Source organism: Drosophila miranda, chromosome XR (genome assembly GCF_003369915.1).
Source record: "Drosophila miranda strain MSH22 chromosome XR, D.miranda_PacBio2.1, whole genome shotgun sequence".
Lineage (NCBI taxonomy): Eukaryota > Metazoa > Arthropoda > Insecta > Diptera > Drosophilidae > Drosophila > Drosophila miranda.
In genome coordinates, this window is record NC_046674.1 from 32,839,128 (window position 1) to 32,857,518 (window position 18,391).

Sequence of the window (18,391 nt, forward strand, 5' to 3'; positions counted from 1 at the left end):
AATCTGGTATTTATATATGCAGTCGAACTTCTCTATTGCGAACTTCCATACAACGAAGTTTTCTATACATCGAATTTACTTCCAGAACATGCTATATTCTGCAAAAATTAATTCTATACTACGAATATTCCGCTTAGCGAATTCATCTACAATGCCATCTAGGTGTTGACGCCAGCCAATTCGAACCCTTTTTTTTTTTTTTTTTTTTGTTTCTTTCCTTTCCACGAGTGCCGAAGGTAATTCGGTTCTGCCGACCGTGCGTAGAAGAGAACTTCGTTTTTTCTTTTCTCCTCTTTTGCGCTTGCGTCGTCAAAACTCTTGCTTTGTTCGCTTTACATTTGCTATCTGCAATCGTCAAATTGTGCGCAAACGAAGCGAACATAAGTGCTGTGATTTTATTATTATTATCAGGTAAGTGCAGTGTTTAAATAATTAATAATATGTGTTGTGCGCGTGGTAAATAAAGAAAATCTCAATTGTATAAAATTTTAAATTTGTGAAAAAACTGTATTCAAATTATATTAATGTTTCGCTGCATTCACAATATACACATGACTTTATTCTTGTCTTATGCTCGGGAATAAAAGAAGAATAAAGAATTACGTTCGGCACTCGCGGAAAAGAAAGAAACAAAAGGCGTCAACGCCTAGATGACATTGAAGATGACATTCGTCATCGCTCACTGCTGGTACTGCAGGGTATTGATTCAAAAACTATTTTTTATATTACAGCGGTTCAAGCGGAAACGAATTTTCGACCGTTCCAACATGCATAAGTTAAAAAATTTACGCACATATTTGAGGTATTGCTTTTCATAATAAATCTACCGAAACTGATTTTGATTTCAAATTGTATGTTGTGGGTACATGCAAACATATGTAAACGCTCTTTTCGCATTTGTAAAGTTTTCCCGCTTGCATATTGAGTATATCGTGGCGAAAAATGTTTAGATGGAAATATATAGATTTATATCAGAGGTCGGCACGCTTGCACACCTGATCATAATATTAGGTATACACATCTACGTAAACGTTAACATGATATAAAACGGTTTTATTCAATATTTTAAACTTAAAACTAGTTCTCAATTATTCCTTAATAAACACTACGTGGTTTCAACAAAATAAACTTGATTATGTTATAGAATAATGTTAAAAAAAAAGTGATTAATTTGTTCTTCGAAGTCAATTTGAGGCTGATCAAAATAAGGATGATGAGAAATAATGAGGATGATCAAGAATCGTTATAAAAAAAGTTTGTTAAGTGATTTTTATTATTTTTGGAATACTTTTAATAAGCGTCTGGCAGGTGCGTTATACCAAAATTTTTGGACGCCCTCCCATAATTTTTGATTATTTGAAAATGAAAACGAAACTTAATTTCGTTTCGTAAATCTTCCAACAAGTTTTCGATTGGATTGAAGTCGGAAAATTGACTAGGCCACTTTAAAATGTCAATTGTTTGGCCCTCAAAAAATTTTCTCAAAAGCTTTGATGTGTGGTTTGGGTCGTAATCTTGCTTAAATACCCAATGGAAAGTCATGTTTTCTAAGTAAGGTAGCATAAGCGTAAGGTACATAAGGTAGCATAACACACTCCAATATCAATTTTTACTGTTCAGCGTTCATTCTGTTCGTTGTCAGGAAAAGTGGTCCTACGCCGTACCAGGATGAGCAGCCCCATATCTTGAATTACCAACTCCATGTTTGACCTTTTTTTTTGTGAAACATGAATCAAATTCCTTTCCTTTAGTGCTTCCTACATTGCTTTCAATCATTCCCTCTTAAACCTGGCTATATTTTGTTGATGCGTAAGTGGGAAATTTCTTTCTATTCTCCCTTAAAAGTTTGGCTTGTTGTAGGGGTCTACGAATCGTTGGAGCACTAGCTTCAAGTCAATTTTCTGGTGCAATAGCCTTTGACGACTTAGATGCAGACCTCGCAAATAACGGTTGACACTTTCGGCGTGTCTGATAAAAACCTCTCATTGACGGACACATTAAGAAAAGGGACTGAAAAGACCCGATCAAATCTGTTTTTGCTCAACTCGCTCTTCGCTCAAGCAAAGACCGATTTCTTCACTTCTCTTTTGTTCCTGTTTTTCACTGAGCATCTTGTCGCGAGTGAACGAACAAAGTGTCTTTTGCGTATGTATGCGTGCTTGAACGTGTGATGCTTATGGCAACGATCAATTTTTGTGAATTCTATACGGTTTGACTATTGGAGCTTAAAATGAATCGTGAAAAGCAAAACGAAAATGTTCGTTTGCCAATTTTGCAAATAAAAACACTTTACTCAGACACTTTTTTGGTTCAGCTCATCTAAAGACACTTTTTCTATGAGCGCTTGACCAAAGTGTCTCTCTAAGTTGTTATTGTGAGACACGATCGTGTATCGGGCTCAACCGAAAACACGAAACACATAACACAAGCGAAAAGACAAAAAGTGTTCTGCTCAGTGAGAGACCGTGTGGTCTTTTCTGTTTGGTCAGTGACGAGACAGCAAAGGGAAAAAGTGGTGACCGTTGTTTGCGAGCAATGCTTAGATGGGTCCTTTTTCCTCAAAGAAAAGTATGTATTGGTCAAGTGTTATGCTTGTTTTCAGTGGCCTTCCACGAGTTTCCGGACTAGGTTTTTTTTTAAAGCATTTTAACGAAATTATGAGATCTTTTCATTGATTTGGCCGTGGCCAATCGGGCTTCTTACTCTGTACAAAAAGACTTTCGGCCCATTTTTATGTTTGTATCATATATGTACATCTACATACTGTACAATACTTTAAACGGACAACAGTGATCAAGGGGAGCACCTCTGACAAGCCCAGTATCTCTGACAAAACCACAATCAACGACAGGAAACGATAAGGGGACCAGAGAGAGAGAGAGAGGAAAGCAGCAAGGAACTTGAGTAAGCCACCCTCACATTGTGAGTGTTAGGGCCTTCTCTCAAGCGGCGTGTAGGTATGATTACAATTATTTTAATAAATAAATACGACTGGAATCCACCCTTACGCCTCCATCAACAAGCTCCACCTCACATCTAAGGTTTCATTGATACGCCTACAGCATAAAATATCCTTGGCGTGTAATTCGCGTGTAGTACACATATAAGTTAAGGTGAAAGTAACGGTTTTTTTTGCTGATACGTCTATTTTAAGCAAACTCTAAAAGCAGTAACATCGTGTGTTTTCTATATAAAAAATTAAAAATACTTGACCAAGCTCTTTTGTTTATTCCTGTAGTATATCATCTATACTGACTGGCTGCCTGTGTCTGCCATGAATGCACATGATGGATCCATCTTCCGAATTTGGTAGAGTAGGGATGATGGGAAATATATAAAGAATCGCTCAGATTCTCAGATTAAAAATAATAATAACAGAGGACACCATACTATAAGCTGATATATATTTGTTAGAAACTTCTACGTGAAGTGCGGAGATAAGAGGTCACAGCTGGCTCCAGGGAAGTGTACTTTGCCCAGTGCTGTACACACTTTACACCGCCGACATTCCCATCAATCCAGAAACTAAACTCCTAACCGCCACCTACGCTGATCACACGGCTTTTCTAGTCAACGATGACTCGCCACAGACTGCCTCGGATATTCTCCAACAACAGCTGAATACCCTGAACTCCTGACTGAGAAGGTGGAACATAATGGTCAATCCGGAAAAATCCATCACATTTGCCCTCAGGAGAGAAGTCTGCGCACCGATGCAACTGGATGGCTCAATCATCCCTAGCAGCGTCACAGCGAAATTCCTAGGCCTGACGCTGGATAGAAGGCTCACATGGGGACCACACATGGACAACAAAAGAAAACAGTTTAAAGTCAAGCTGAAAAGCATCTATGGCTACTGGGTAAACGGTCAATTCTGACGATGCGCGTCAAACTCCGACTCTAAAAGGTCATTCTCAAGCCTATCTGGACATATGGGATATCGCTCTGAGGCACTGATAGACACTAAAACCGGCAACTTATCCAAAAGTTCCAGAACAGAGCACTCAGAATAATTTACAACGCGAGCATTTTTCATACCATCAAGGACATACACATAGAGCTTTGAGTCCCTTGGGTACACCAGGAAATCGCCAGGCTATAGCCTACCTGAACAGGCACATCAACCCCCTCGCTATCAACCTGCATCACCACCCGTCTACTGAAAAGATATCATCCTTTGGACATACCCCACCATATGGACTGAGCTCCATCAATCAATACCTCTACCCTCAAAAACCCCTTTATCCCGCCCTCACCCACCCACCGCAGCGGATGCTATGCTTGCGCTTCACCGTGCTACTGCGACCGCAACTCTAAATTTATACCCTATACTTAGTAAGTATGGCTCTCTTTCGGCAGACGGCGCTAACATTGAACGACAAAGAGTGTCTTAGAGAGAGACAGAAAATAAGTCAGAACATCTTGTCGGGCGCTGCGAAGTCACTGCAAAGTGATTTGTTCCTTTTGGCTATAAATATTATCCAATCTGATCTAGATTCGGCAATCTGTTAGATATGGTCTATGGTTTCTATGATTGTGCGTTTTTAATTTTCTCGTATCTTTAATATTGTGGATGCCACAGATTTTCGTCATTTCTGGAGGCGGAAGGGGGTGGGGCGAAATTTAACAGGAGTATGGATACAAAATTTGCTTGCCCTAGCTCTAATAGTCTTTGCGATTTGTGGATGCCACAGATTTTCGTCATTTGTGAGGCGGAAGTGGGCGGGGCGAAGTTTTGAAATATACTTGTAACAGTGACACATCACAGAAGTCCGGATATAAAATTTCGTTGCTCTAGCTCTTATAGTCTTTGAGCAGTAGGCGCTGATAGCGACGGACAGACAGACAGGGCTCAATCGATTCGGCTATTGATGCTGATCAATAATATATATACTTTATGGGGTCGGAAACGATTCCTTCTGGACGTTACACACTTCCACTTTCACTTTGGTTAATAGGAGAACCAAAGCGGAGAACTGAGCTCTTCTGTGCGTAGATCTCTCACTCAATCTTGCCTAGTGAAATCATCTGTAAGTTCGCCCTTTTCCCCCCACATGCTTTTGGGCCTTCTTGGCCGACAAGCCGTACTACAATTTCCTTCCAACAAAGATTCCACTTCAGGATAAGAGACTTCACCCATGGAAAATCACGACTTGTCAGGCATCGGTCATTGCTTCAGGTCTTTGGAGGGGTATTTACCAATGAAATGGAATTGCACCTAATCCTTGTCTTCGCCCTTCCCAAAATTGCTGTGCTGGAAATTACGCCTAAAACCCTTTTGTCCTGGGCGAAACGAAACAACTCTGCTGCGCAAGTTATTTGCGCGCTCGTTACTCTGGCGTTGTATTTGCATAAAGCTTAGAGCTGACTAACGGATGAGGATTCCAAAGAATCGTCTTTATCGAGTGGAGCTGTCCTGTCCTCCAGTAAATCTAGTTCCCTCAATATTCGATAACTTTTCCCATCGTTTGTCATATGTTGTCCAAAGACCATCCTATAAGGGGTGGTTTTTAAACCTAAATGCAGGCTAAAGCGAAGTGCACAGCATATGTTGCTGAGCTTTTTATCCAAGCTCTTTCTACTTGGGGTTATATGAGCCTGGATGGCCACCAGCACCGATCGATTTACTCATTCGGACGCATTGGCCTGGGGAGCATATAGGGCTGTATACATATGAACGGTGCTATAGTTTTTCAGCAGGTAATGTTTTTTCAGAGATAGTGCTTCTTTTTTCACATAACTTAAGTATCTTATGCCTGGTTGTATTGGACTTTGCAATTCTGAAAAGCTGATAAAGCGAGGCCAATGACACCGGCCTAATCGTAGGGTGCGACGCCAACGCACATCACTGCCAGTGGGGAAGCACTGACAGTAACGAAAGGGGTGACCACCCAGATGGTCCTATTAAATCGGGGGAGTGATCCTACCTTCATTATTAAAAACCGCAAGGAGGTCTTGGTCCTCACACTTGCCTCTCATGAGATACATGAGAACATCGTATCCTGGAGGGTCCCGGAAGAGCACTCCTTCTCGGACCACAGGTACATGGAAATCGTATCCTCTTTTTCACTACCGAGACCAGCACAATTCCGGAACCTCAGGTGGACAAACTGGACTCGGTACTCAGACCACCTCTGTAGTGTTCTCCCTGAGACTCCACCTGAGGAGGAGTTTTCCAGGCAGGCCACGACTCATCTCGTTAAAACATTTAACGACGCCTGCAATGAGGCGCTCGATAAATCCAGCCCCTCTGGCAAGACCAGAGGCCGGAAGACACCTGAATGGTGGACTCCTAAACTGGGGGAACTCCCGACAGCCTCCCGGAGACTCTTTAACACAGCTAGGGCTGAGAACGTTGAGCGGAACTGGGCCGAATACAAGGTCAGTCTGTCAACTTATAATAAAGAACTTGGGAAAGCCAAACGCGCCTCATGGCGTAAGTTCTGTAGCGAAATCGAGAATAACTCAGAAGCCCCGCGCTTTCGCAAAGTTCTCTCAAAGACTACACCGACCCTGGGCTACCTGAAGAATGCCGACCAATCGTGGACAACGTCCAGCAATGAGTCGCTACATTTTCTCCTCAACACCCACTTCCCCGGCTGCGATGAAAATAGACCACACTGATTCGCGGCTCCTTCCGTTGCCTCAAGTGATATCACGAGCCTGCTAAGCCAGGAGAACATTTCCAGGGCAATCAAAAGCTTTAAACTATGAAAATCTGAGGGGTCAGATGGCATTATCCCTGCCCAACTGATTCACGCTGCACAAAAAGCCACTAATTGGCCCAAAAGGATATACGAGGGAATCTTCTGTAACGAACCGTTCTGTTCCGTCTGATTCAGCTGGGCTGGCTCATTGGTCGGTGGGCTCGCTGCAACAATATTTATATGTTGCCCCGACGACAAGTAAGAAGGCACGGGTTGTTTTGTACTGATATGACAATTACGCTTTATTGGTATCTTAGAGCTATCTTACGCTATTTTGACTCCGGTGCTGGTTCTACTCTTGGTTCTCCTCTGCGTTTTTGGTGAGCGTGACCCACTTTGGACCCCCCAAGGCGTCTCCAAGCGTGGCACCGCCGGCTCTAACGACTGGGGCCAGCGATTCTTGGCACGAAGCCCAAATCCGCCTCTCAGTCGGTGCCTGACGCGTTCGCTCTCACTCTTTCTCCGCTCGCTTTACAACGGGACCTGGCTGGTGGCGTGATCTCATGACCATATTTGGTCATGCGCTGGGCCACTGCCGGCCCGTTCCCGTCATCCCGCTGCTCTCTCTCCGGGGATCCTCTCCTCTCATCTTGGATCTCCGGGAGAGCTCCCTTCGGGAATTCGCATCATCCGGATATCACCGGATAACGGCCGTTACCCTTAACCCTGTACCGCCCCCTGCGTGTGGGAATACCTTTCCCCACAGTCGAATGGATATATCCCGGAAACCTGGCTTCATATCAAAGTCGTCTTCATTCCTAAGGCAGGCAAGCCCTCGCATACTGCCCCCAAAGATTTCAGTCCCATAAGTCTATCGTCTTTCCTTTTGAAGACGATGGAACGGCTTCTGGGGATGCATCTCACGGCAAGTTTTCCGCCTAGTCTAATCTCAGATTCCCAGCATGCCTATCGGAACGGAAGATCACATCGATCATAGAAGCGTCCCTTAACTGTATGGAGTACACCTTGGTAGCCTTCCTCGACATAGAAGGGGCCTTTAATAACATCCTCCCGACCGCCATCACGGGTGCACTGACCTGGACCTGGGGATTGACTCCCGGACGGTGAGCCTGATGCAACAATGCAGGATCAGATGCAGTCCACCAGATTTATCAGCAGAGGCAAACCTCAGGGCGGAGTACTCCGCCCCTCTTATGGAAAATGGCAGTGAACGAACTGCTGCGGGAGATAGACGGGGGTGGCTGCCGCGTGGTGGTGTATGCGGACGATGTTGCCATAGCATTCTCCGGTAAATTTCCGCAGAAGCTGCACACTCATGAAGATGTCAAAATGGGCAGACAAATGCGGTTTATGTGTCAATCCGTTTAAAACGGAACTGGTGCTTTTCACAAGGAAATACAAAGTTCCGGCACTGATTCCCCCAAGACTATGTGGGGAAGCGCTAGTCTTCAGCAACAACGCCAAGTATATTGGCCTAATCCTCGATAGAAAGCTCGAAATTGAGCATAGAGGATAGAGTAAAGAAGGCCACAGTGGCCCTCTATACTTGCAGGAAAGCCATCGGACTAAAATGGGGAATGACCCCCTGTATAGTTCGGTGGCTTTACACCGCCATCATACGACCGATCATGCTCTATGGAGTGGTGGTATGGTGGCCCGCCCCAGACAAAAGGACATGCCTCAATAAACTCAGCATGGCAGAGCTATGCATAACTGGCGGGCTACGCACTACTCCAGGGGAAGCCCTGGATACTGTGCTGGACCTCCCCCCCATAGATCTCATGGGAAAAAAGGTGGCAACACTTTCCGCACTCAGAATGAGAGAGGCCAGACTGTGGAAAGCGTCCGCGGTTGGGCACTCGGGAATCCTGACGAGACTCCCGCAATTACCAGAGAGGACAGATTATTGTATCCCTAGTGATCACCTCTCAACGCCTTTCCAGGTATCAATCCCACCTAGGGAGGACTGGGAGATGGGCGAACCAGGACCCGCTAATGCGGTTCACTTCTATACTGATGGCTCAAAGTTAGACGGCCGCGTGGGAGGCGGAGTCTACTGCAGCGAGCTGAACATCAGTCATTGCTTCAGGCTCCCGGACCACTGCAGTGTGTTCCAAGCGGAGGTTGAGGCAATCAAAGAGGCCATCTGTATCGCCTCCAAACTATCCCTAGATACTCACGTGGTGAGCATTTTCTCGGACAACCAAGCAGCTATAAAAGCGCTAGGCTCACTATCGTCAAATTCAACGACTGTAAACGACTGCCGCAGCTAGATATCTTCCTTACATGGGTCCGCGGATATAGGGACATCGTGGGGAAAGATGCCGCCGACGAGCTAGCCAGGCAGGGCACTACAATTCCTCTCTTATCGGAGAGGGAGCAGGTAGCGGTGCAAGCCATCTCCTGTAAAGTCTCGAGATCGATATGGCCTCATCGATCGAAAAAGCGCTCGGCGAAGCTATAAAGACTCAGTAGAGTACAATGCTCTGCAGTTATCCGAGCAATCACGGGACACTGGCAGACAGGCACTCACGCTTCTAGGTTGTCAATCCCTCACAATGATTTCTGCAGGAGTTGTCGCGACGAGGAAGAGGAGGAATCGGTCTCCCACTTCTTCTTTCATTTCCCGGCCCTTGGAAATCGCCGTCTTCGGTTTCTCGGGGCCCCTTTCCTCACAGACATTTAGGACCTTTCCGAAATCAAACCTGAGACCTTGTCTAAATTCATCCAAGCCTTCGGATGGGACTGCCCTTAATTTGCAACAGTTTGCCCTTCACGGTTTTAGGCATAGAGAAGGGGCACACGCCCATGCGGCATCACCTTGTTACAGGTCCAAGTGAGCTTGGGGGGTTTTATCGCTCCCGGGCTACCCCCTAAACCTAACCTAACCTATCCTTTTGGACTCTTGGTCCAACCCACATGTTGTCAATAAAATTTTTTATTATTTTTTGTCTTTGCTGACCCATCAAAAACTATGCTGAGGTTTGTCTAACGACATTTCCATTTAATCCAATTCGTAAAATGAATGCGTAAAAATGATGGTTGAGAGAAAAAATTAAAATATGCATATAATCCTATAAAAAAATACTTTAAACTAATTGTATCAGTAAGTCAACTATTTAATAATTAACCATCCATTTCTGGGATGGTCCGTAAGGTTTTGCTGCTCCGAAAATTTTCCAGTTATTCCACCATCCATCAGGGATGTTTCTAATAGCCTTTTCCTACACAGTACACCCATCCATCAGGGATGTTTCTAATAGTCTTTTCCCACACAGTACAACTACGGGGAACGGTGGGATTTTTCGACAGATGTGAAACATTGCTTCCCACTGGCACAATCCACCATCTACCAACCATCAAAAAACCAGCTGATGATACTTTTTTTTTTTAATTTTAAATGAATTGAATTGAATAATTTAGCTATTGTAGCAGCTCAGTTTGGAAGTTGGTTTGGAATTGGTACTTGAATTTTTCGGAGTATCTCTCGCTTAGTTTCTGGTGGCCTGGTGGGTCGAAATTTTCAAATAAACTTGTAACAGTAAGATCTAACAGGATCTAACACATCCATTTTCCACCACAAATCTAATATACCCCTATACTCATTTTGAGTATCGAGTATAAAAAGAAGATGAGTTTAAGAAGTTACTAGTGGACGGCGTTGCGTAGCGACTGCAAATTGACTTGTTCCTTCTAGCTATATTCATAATCCGATCGGATCCAGATATTGCAGTCTGGAAGATATGGTCATTCTCTACGGTTCTGCGTTTTCTCGTATCTCAAAATATTGGGGATGAAATTGAGGGCGTGGCATAAGTTTGAAAAAAACTTGATTCAGTGTGTGCGCCCTAGGCGTCGAGCAAGATGGACGGACAGACGCGGCTTGAAGCTACTACAGTGAACTTGGAGTCAGGGGCTCTAAAACTGTGCACGGGGAAGATATTGGCTCCCTCTGGGGGTGAGTTGAGGCTTTTAGCAGTTATGGAGAAAGGAGAAAGTGATGACATTTAAACGCCGAAGAATTAATTAGGAAGTCAATTTAAGAATTGGTTTTGTTATTGTTACTGTATGAGTAGCGTGAGGCGCCTAGGTTTTGCAAACGTTGACTTTCTGGAGAGCTGCTGCGCTCTCCCGCTAAAAGGGCTCTCTGCCGCCACTTCGGCAATTAGCTTGATCTGCCGCCACCACTTCGGCAATCATTTTGATCTTCCGCCGTCGTTTTTTCAGTTCTATGCTAACCCCTCTGCGCATTGGTTGCATATTGACTTCTCATAAAATTTATCAAGCAATCGTCTTCCGCTAAGCCACCAAAATTAAATACATATAATAAAGTTTACACCAAATTCTCTTTTTTATTTTTTGGAAACAAATAGGTGCCAAAAAAGCTTGTTATCTCAAACATTGGTGATCCCCCGACATGTTATAAAAACACTGTGTGGAGATAATGTTTTTTATCCCCGATTGGGGATATGTACTTTAAGGCGTGACATCCAAATTGCAAGTGAGGCTTGCCTGCCCTTTACATTGCCGCTCCGATCGCTAAGCGCTGCTTCGCTCGGCAGACAACGGTGGGCAGACGCAAAGCGGAGATAGCGAAGAGCGAGCTGGCAGAGAGCGTTTAGCAGGGCAAGCAAGCGCAAAGCTTTAACAAACAAATGAGTGACATAGACATAAGTAACAAACAAAATAAGCGACTGAGGGCCAAGAATAAGGTGCTGTTTGGCAAGCAGCTAATCGGCTGGGTTCTGCTCCGAACATTCACCCCCCGTTGGAAGGCAAAGGCTTTCAACAGATCCATCCTGAAGGGGCAGAACCGCTATTTTTCCAATGGCCCTCTTGAAAAGGCCTCCTTGAGTGCGGATGACGGCTACTCTGATGGTTCCATCTTTTCCTGGGATGACGCTCTCAATGCGGCCAAGCGGCCACCTTAATGTTGGCAGCGTTTCCTCCTTGATCATGACGAGCGCTCCTACATTGATGTTTGGAGACGATGGCTGCCATTTGCTCCGCTCCTGAAGAATCGAAAGATACGCCGTACTCCATTTTCTCCAGAAAGCCTGCTTCATTTGACACAGCCGCTGCCATCGACTAAGTAGGTTGACCCGGAGATGAGTCACGTCTGGCTCGTCGAATGCAGCTTTCGGGGCTCCATTGAGAAAGTGGTTTGGCGTGAGCACATCCAGATCATCGGGACCTTCTGGAATTGCATAAAGCGGACGGGAATTTAACAAAGCAGAGATTTCACAAGCCAAGGTCCGAATTTCATCAAGAGTAAAAATGTAGGTTCCGACGATGCGATGAAAATGATATTTGGCTGCTTTAACAGCCACCTCCCACAAACCCCTAAAATGAGGTGAGCGAGGATGAATTTCCAATCGATTCCACTAGAAACGCAGAGATACAGTCTACGTATAAGGATCGCTGAGGAACATTTGCCGAAGTACCAAAAGCTAATTTTTTGCTCCTACAAAATTTGTAGCGTTGTCTGACCAAATGATTCGAGTTTTGGGACGCAGACTTATAAAACCGAAGTTCCAAAAGCTCATTTTTTGCTCCTACAAAATTTGTAGCGTTGTCTGACCAAATGATTCGAGTTTTGGGACGCAGACTTAAAAAACGCCTTGATGTTGCCAGAAAGAATTCTGTAGACAATCCCGAACGACTTCCAAATGAGTTGCTTTGGTGCTAAAGGATACGAAGACAGCGATGTAACATTTAATAGGAGGACTGCTTCTGACTTCCGACTTGTGATAAAAGGGTCCGCAAAAATCAACGCCCGTTGTGCGGAATGCTGGATTAGTCCTTACGCGATCCGCAGGCAAATTTCCCATGATATGTTCCCTCAGCACTGGCTTCAAATGAAAGCATCTAAGACATTTGCGAATGATGCCCGCAACATATTTTCGTCCACCAATAGGCCAGAATTTTTGCCGAAGCAATCCGAGGAATCCTCGAGCTCCTGCGTGGAGAAACCTTTCGTGAAAGAAGATGATAATAGAGACAGTGACAGGATGTCCCTTAGGAAGCAGGATCGGGTGCTTCGCGTCGTAGTCCAATTCGGCATTTTGGAGGCGGCTCCCAACCCGAAGCAATCCAAAGCTATCCAGATATGGGTTCAGTGAGGCCCAGTGGCGGCAGGGCCTGTTTGCTGGCGAGGGCCCTTATCTCTTCCGAGAATTGTTGCTGCTGTTTTGCCCTTATGAGTTATCAGAATTTTAGGTTGGATTCTGGGTCCAGCCACTAGCGCATCATTTAGTGATACTCCAAACGTTGTTTTGACAGATCCATCGAACACTACGCGTAATTTGGTGATTGTACTATCCTGTTTGTGGACGCAATGGTGCGGCAAGAAGTACTGCGGGAGGTCTGACTGCCGCGAAGCTGGCGACATGTGCCCTAAATCATGAGACTCCTGGAGGAATTCCATATATTTTGCCTAAGCTGTGCATTTATTGCTAGCTTTCTCTCCAAATGGAGAAATCTGCGTAGCGCCTGCTGATACGATTCTCCTCATTCCTCTAGACTGAATTTAGTTGGCAAACGCACGGAGTAAGCTCCGGACTCTAGGCGAACGCAGTTTGTGACGAAATGCTGTTCGCAATGAACATCTTCCTCCGAGATTGATGAGGGCGAATAATCTCCATCTACTTCCCAAAACCGCCTTACAATGTCGCACAAATTAGTCTTGCCAGCGGAGATGACAGGGGGATCTTCAACAGCTGCTAGCGCACCTACCAACAGATCGACACGCTGGGGCTTGGAGAAATTAGGATCAGCTATTTTTAGATTATTTGGCATTGGCCAGTCCTTTGCGTCTAGGCCAAAGTTAGGCTGCATTCCTGTGATTGAGGCAGTGATAATTGCAAAGAGGAAACCGCGATAGCTTTCGTCTTGGGATTGCAGGACGATGTCTACAGCCTTGCTGGACGGTAGAATTGACCCTCCACTACCGGCGATTTGAACGTGAGACGGATGAGGATCTAACTGCAGCTTATTGGCGAGTCTCGATGTTATAAAGTTAACCTAAGAAGCGGAATTTAAAATGGCACGACATGGAATAAGCGATCCATAACGGCCTCTGACATATACGATTGCGGTAGCTAGCAGCACGCTTTGGATAGGCACAGATTTCTGACTCGAGGGGGGAGGGCTAGTATATTTGCTTGCTACTAGGGCACTCGCAGGGCCATGCTGGGTCGATTCCGTGCTCGGCGACTGCAACTGAGCATTAGCGTTCGACTGCATGTAGAGCAGTGTGCGATGCTTGGCTTGGCAATTCCTACATGTCCCTGACCTGCAGCGTTGCAATGAATGGCCTTTGTTGAGGCAGTTTAGACATAAATGACGCTTTTTCACCTCCTTGAATCGAGAAAAAACGGAGATCTAGAAATACCTGGCATCGGGATATGTAGTGATCGGAGGATTTGCAATACTTGCATGTGGAGCTATTATGATCATTAATGGAGGTAATTAGGGTGCTAGGTTTATTTTCTCCCACCTGCTGGCTAGGAATTGTTACCATAGCCGATCCCAAATTTTCCAGCATCTGACATCTCGCTTCCTAGAATGAGGCCATGCTTGACCACTGAGGCAATCTTGAGGACGGCAAGTGCTCTTCCCATTTCTCCTTTGTTTTGTGGTCCAGTTTCGTGCCTATGATATAGATCAGCAACCCATTTGAAATCTCCTGCGGGGTCGTCAAGGTCTGTAGCGTGCAGGTGTGGGATAGCTGTCGTTTACCCATACTAGTATGAAGAGATTTCGTGTGCACCTCTAGCTATGCTCTGACTAAGCTCGCCGGATTGTCGGAGTTCGTTCTACTCTCTCCTATCACATACTGACACACACTCGCATAATGTTTTATGTGCACATTTAAAAATTAAAAAAAAAAAGAAGAACCAAACATAAAACTAACAACAGAATCCAGGTTTAACCGGAGCAAGGAATTGGTTATGGGACTAACAAGTTGGTTGTGGAAAGTGTGGACATACTTATCAATTACTCTACTCAAATGATGAGAAACTCCGGTGTTAGTGAGAATCTCTATCTTCTCTACCCTCCCAACCTATGCTATACAGGTAACCTGACCGTATAGACCCTTGAATATCGTTAAACAGTTATCATCCCACCACCTTGATCATGCCTTTCTGAGGACGGACTCCTGAATTTAGAACATATTATGGTTGTACTTCAAAATCAATATCATTATATATATATTTCAATAAATCCCTAATCATATAATTAAATTCTTGGAGGGGGGTTTTCTTAACTTATAATTAAATTCATTTTTTTGCTGTGTCTCGATAGCTTAATATATGTATATGTAAAGAATTGAGAAGAAATATTAGGAAAAATAAAGATTTAAAAATGATCATCATATATGGGTAACAGATTCTGAAGGGGTGAGAGGTACCAATACATTATGGTTACGGATATATAAAGGTGATATCAATAGAAAAATATATGTAACACGCATGTTACTTCCCAATTCAGTGCATATATGTACTTGTTCTTATTTACAAACTCACAGCGCTTTTGGTAGGCTAGTACCGTTTATTCCATCCGTGATCGTTGAGCTCAATGATGACGTTGGTGTATACTTCTAAGGAAAAGAAAAGATATTTAATACGAGTATATATGCACGTGAGCGTACTAGAGTGTACTGCTTTGTAATCTCAAGAAAAATTAATGTTGCTCTCATACCCATTAGTTTCCAAAAACCATTATGTTGGCTGGGTTACATAACTAACTACAAAACTGTATACATCGTGTGACGAAAGAGAATGGTTTTAGCCTGGCACATGAAATCTAGAGGAAAAAGGGGCGTGTGTTATATCAACGAGTAACTACGATCCTCTATTGACGTGGTCGAGAGACATGTCAGCCAGGCTGAGTAGGACTGCGCCGCCGGAAGTATCCAACAATAATGCAATCAATTCGAGTTCATTATTGGGTGTCGCTGGCGCCGCTAAATCAGTTGACGATGGGGTACATTAGCTCCTTAGCTTGACTTCAGGTTGCCGATCCGATTCGACGTCGGTCTGCGGACTACACTTTCATTGGAGGCTCGATAACGGGTGGCATCAATGACGCCAAAAATAAAGTTCCGGAGGCGCCTCTTGGTTTTCGCCGTGCATCCACACGGTTGTTGAGGCTTTCGACAGACAACGCCAAGCTGCAGGTCTCGCTGTTCGGTGTTTTTCCCGCGGGTTCACTACTTGTCTTTTCGATCCGCCCCACAACTCTCGTAGACCACACCGTATATGCACTCCTATGCAACGGATGATCGCACGAGCAGTACCGTGGCTACGGGCCGCCGTCCTATAACACAAATTCTTATATATATATATTACCACGAACACTTTCCAAACTAATCACGGACATACCAGCTAGGTTTTTCTTTACACTGCTTTCCTGGGTAAATCTCCTGATTCTCGGTCTTAATTGAAACTCAACTCAAGAGGTATGGCGTAGATGCCAGAACTGTTCGTTGGCTAAATATATATATATATATATATATATATTTATTTATTCCCGAGTAAACACGTCCGCTTTAATCAATCGATTCTCAGTCAATAACTCCAGCCCAACTTCTGCAAGTTCAGCTATGCGGTACCGAACCAAAAGCTCGAAGATCGGATGATATTTGGAAACTTTAACTGCATAATCGGATGATCTTAGGAACTTTAACTGCATAATCGGATGATCTTTCGCCCAATTGAGCGAAATTTTGGTCAAGCTTTTAATCTATGCTCTCCCTACGCTACGCTACTCTCTTGGGTCAAGGTAAACGTGAGGTCTTTCGCTTAAATGCGTGCGCTGCGCGCCGACTCTCTTTAGAAAGCTTTTCGGAAAGCTTGCAGCTTACGATCCACTTTCGGAGTTACTATGTATCTGCACTTTTAAGCATTACCAAAAGAAAACTGTGCTTATCCGTGATGTTCCATACTCTTTCCAGGCCCCTACATCACAGTTGATGACGTAATTGTTCTTACAATGAGACTTAAACTGAAGAAGGCCATTTACTAAGGTTTAAGCTGAATATCTTTTAAGTGATAGACTCCTAAGTTTTTCTTATCTTCGCTAGCTAATTGGTAATACATTGTCCCCACTCGGCGAATAACCTTGGCTGATATAAACACAGGCGCCAGTTTAGCGCTGAACTTTTTTAAAGCGTTGCTCTGACAAAAATTCCGGGCATACACGACGTCTCCAACTTTAAGTTGACGGACCCGGCTACGTAAGTTGTATGTCCTCGCATTCTGCTCGTGTGATTCAGCTACCTTTTGCTGAGCGGTTTGTCGACATACTTGTACTACATCTGGATATTCGATATGGTGTCATCCGATAGGAGATTTAGTCGTCTGAGTAGTTCATAATCCTTTCCGTTAAGAATCATATTCTGCCCAAATGCAAGAAAATACGGTGAATACCCTGTGCTTCTATGGATATTGGCTCGTAACGCCGCACTAATTTCAGGTAACTTGTTGTCCCAATTAGTATGATCTTTGCCGACGTACGCTCTTATAGCCGCTAGCACGGATCGGTTTAACCGTTCACTGGCATTGGCTTGCGGTGAGTATATTGCAGTGCAACGGTGAGTTACCCCGAATCTGGTAAGAAATGACTTGAAATTCCCAGAGACAAACTGCGAACCATTATCGGTGAGTATAGTCTCAGGGACCCCGAAAGTACTAAATAACATATTTTCTAGGAAGTCACACACCTTACTTGAGGTAAACTTCTTGAGCGGACATAAGAAATTAAATTTGGTGTTGTGATCTACGATTACTAAGATACCAATATTCCCTTGCTTGGAAGGCGGATACGGGCCCAACAAATCCAGATAAAGCTTTTGAAAAGGTCTTTCTGAATTCATTGGCTTACCCATTGGTGGTCTTAAGACGACATTAGCACTTTTGGTCTGGCGACAAACGTCGCATTGTGATACATAGGCTCGTATTTGTGTAACCATTTTTGGCCAAAACAAGTACCTTTTCACTTTTTCAACGGTTTTCCCAATACCACTGTGGGAAGCGTCTGGGGGGTCATGAGCCCTGGAAATTATATCGCTGGTAAGACCTGATGGAATCTAAAGCTTCCAAGTTTGTTTATCTGCTATCGCGTCCCCTGAGGATGGTTCGGTTCTTTTATACACCAAATTATCGTCAACCTTCAAATCGGGTAACTTGAGTTGGTTAAGCCTTATGTGTTCTATTAGATCCATGTATTCTTTCAATTTAAACTCTGTAGAAGTAAGGTCGACTATGGGTCCGTTTCCGTTCAACTCTCGTACCTCGGGCTCATCTTGGCGTGACAACGCGTCGGCCACTACGTTTTCGGACCCTTTACGATGTGATATTTGAAAATTAAATCCCTGTAATTTTATAGCCCAGCGGGCCAAGCGACCTGACAAATCTTTTTGCCTCATAAGCCATTGTAGGGACGCATGGTCCGTTATAGCTTGGAAATCCTGTCCTTCTACGTAAGCTCTAAACTTCTTTATTCCTTTAATCACTGCCAAGCCCTCGAGTTCGGAGACCGAATAGTTTCGTTGCGACTTGGAAAGTTTCTCGGACATAAAAGCTATAGGTAACTCTATCGCTTCCTCGTTTAATTGAGCTAGTACGCAGCCCAAACCAAAAGTGCTTGCGTCACATATTAACAAAAAGGGTTTCTTAAAATCGGGGTGGCTAGGATTGGAGCAGATGTTAAGCAGGATT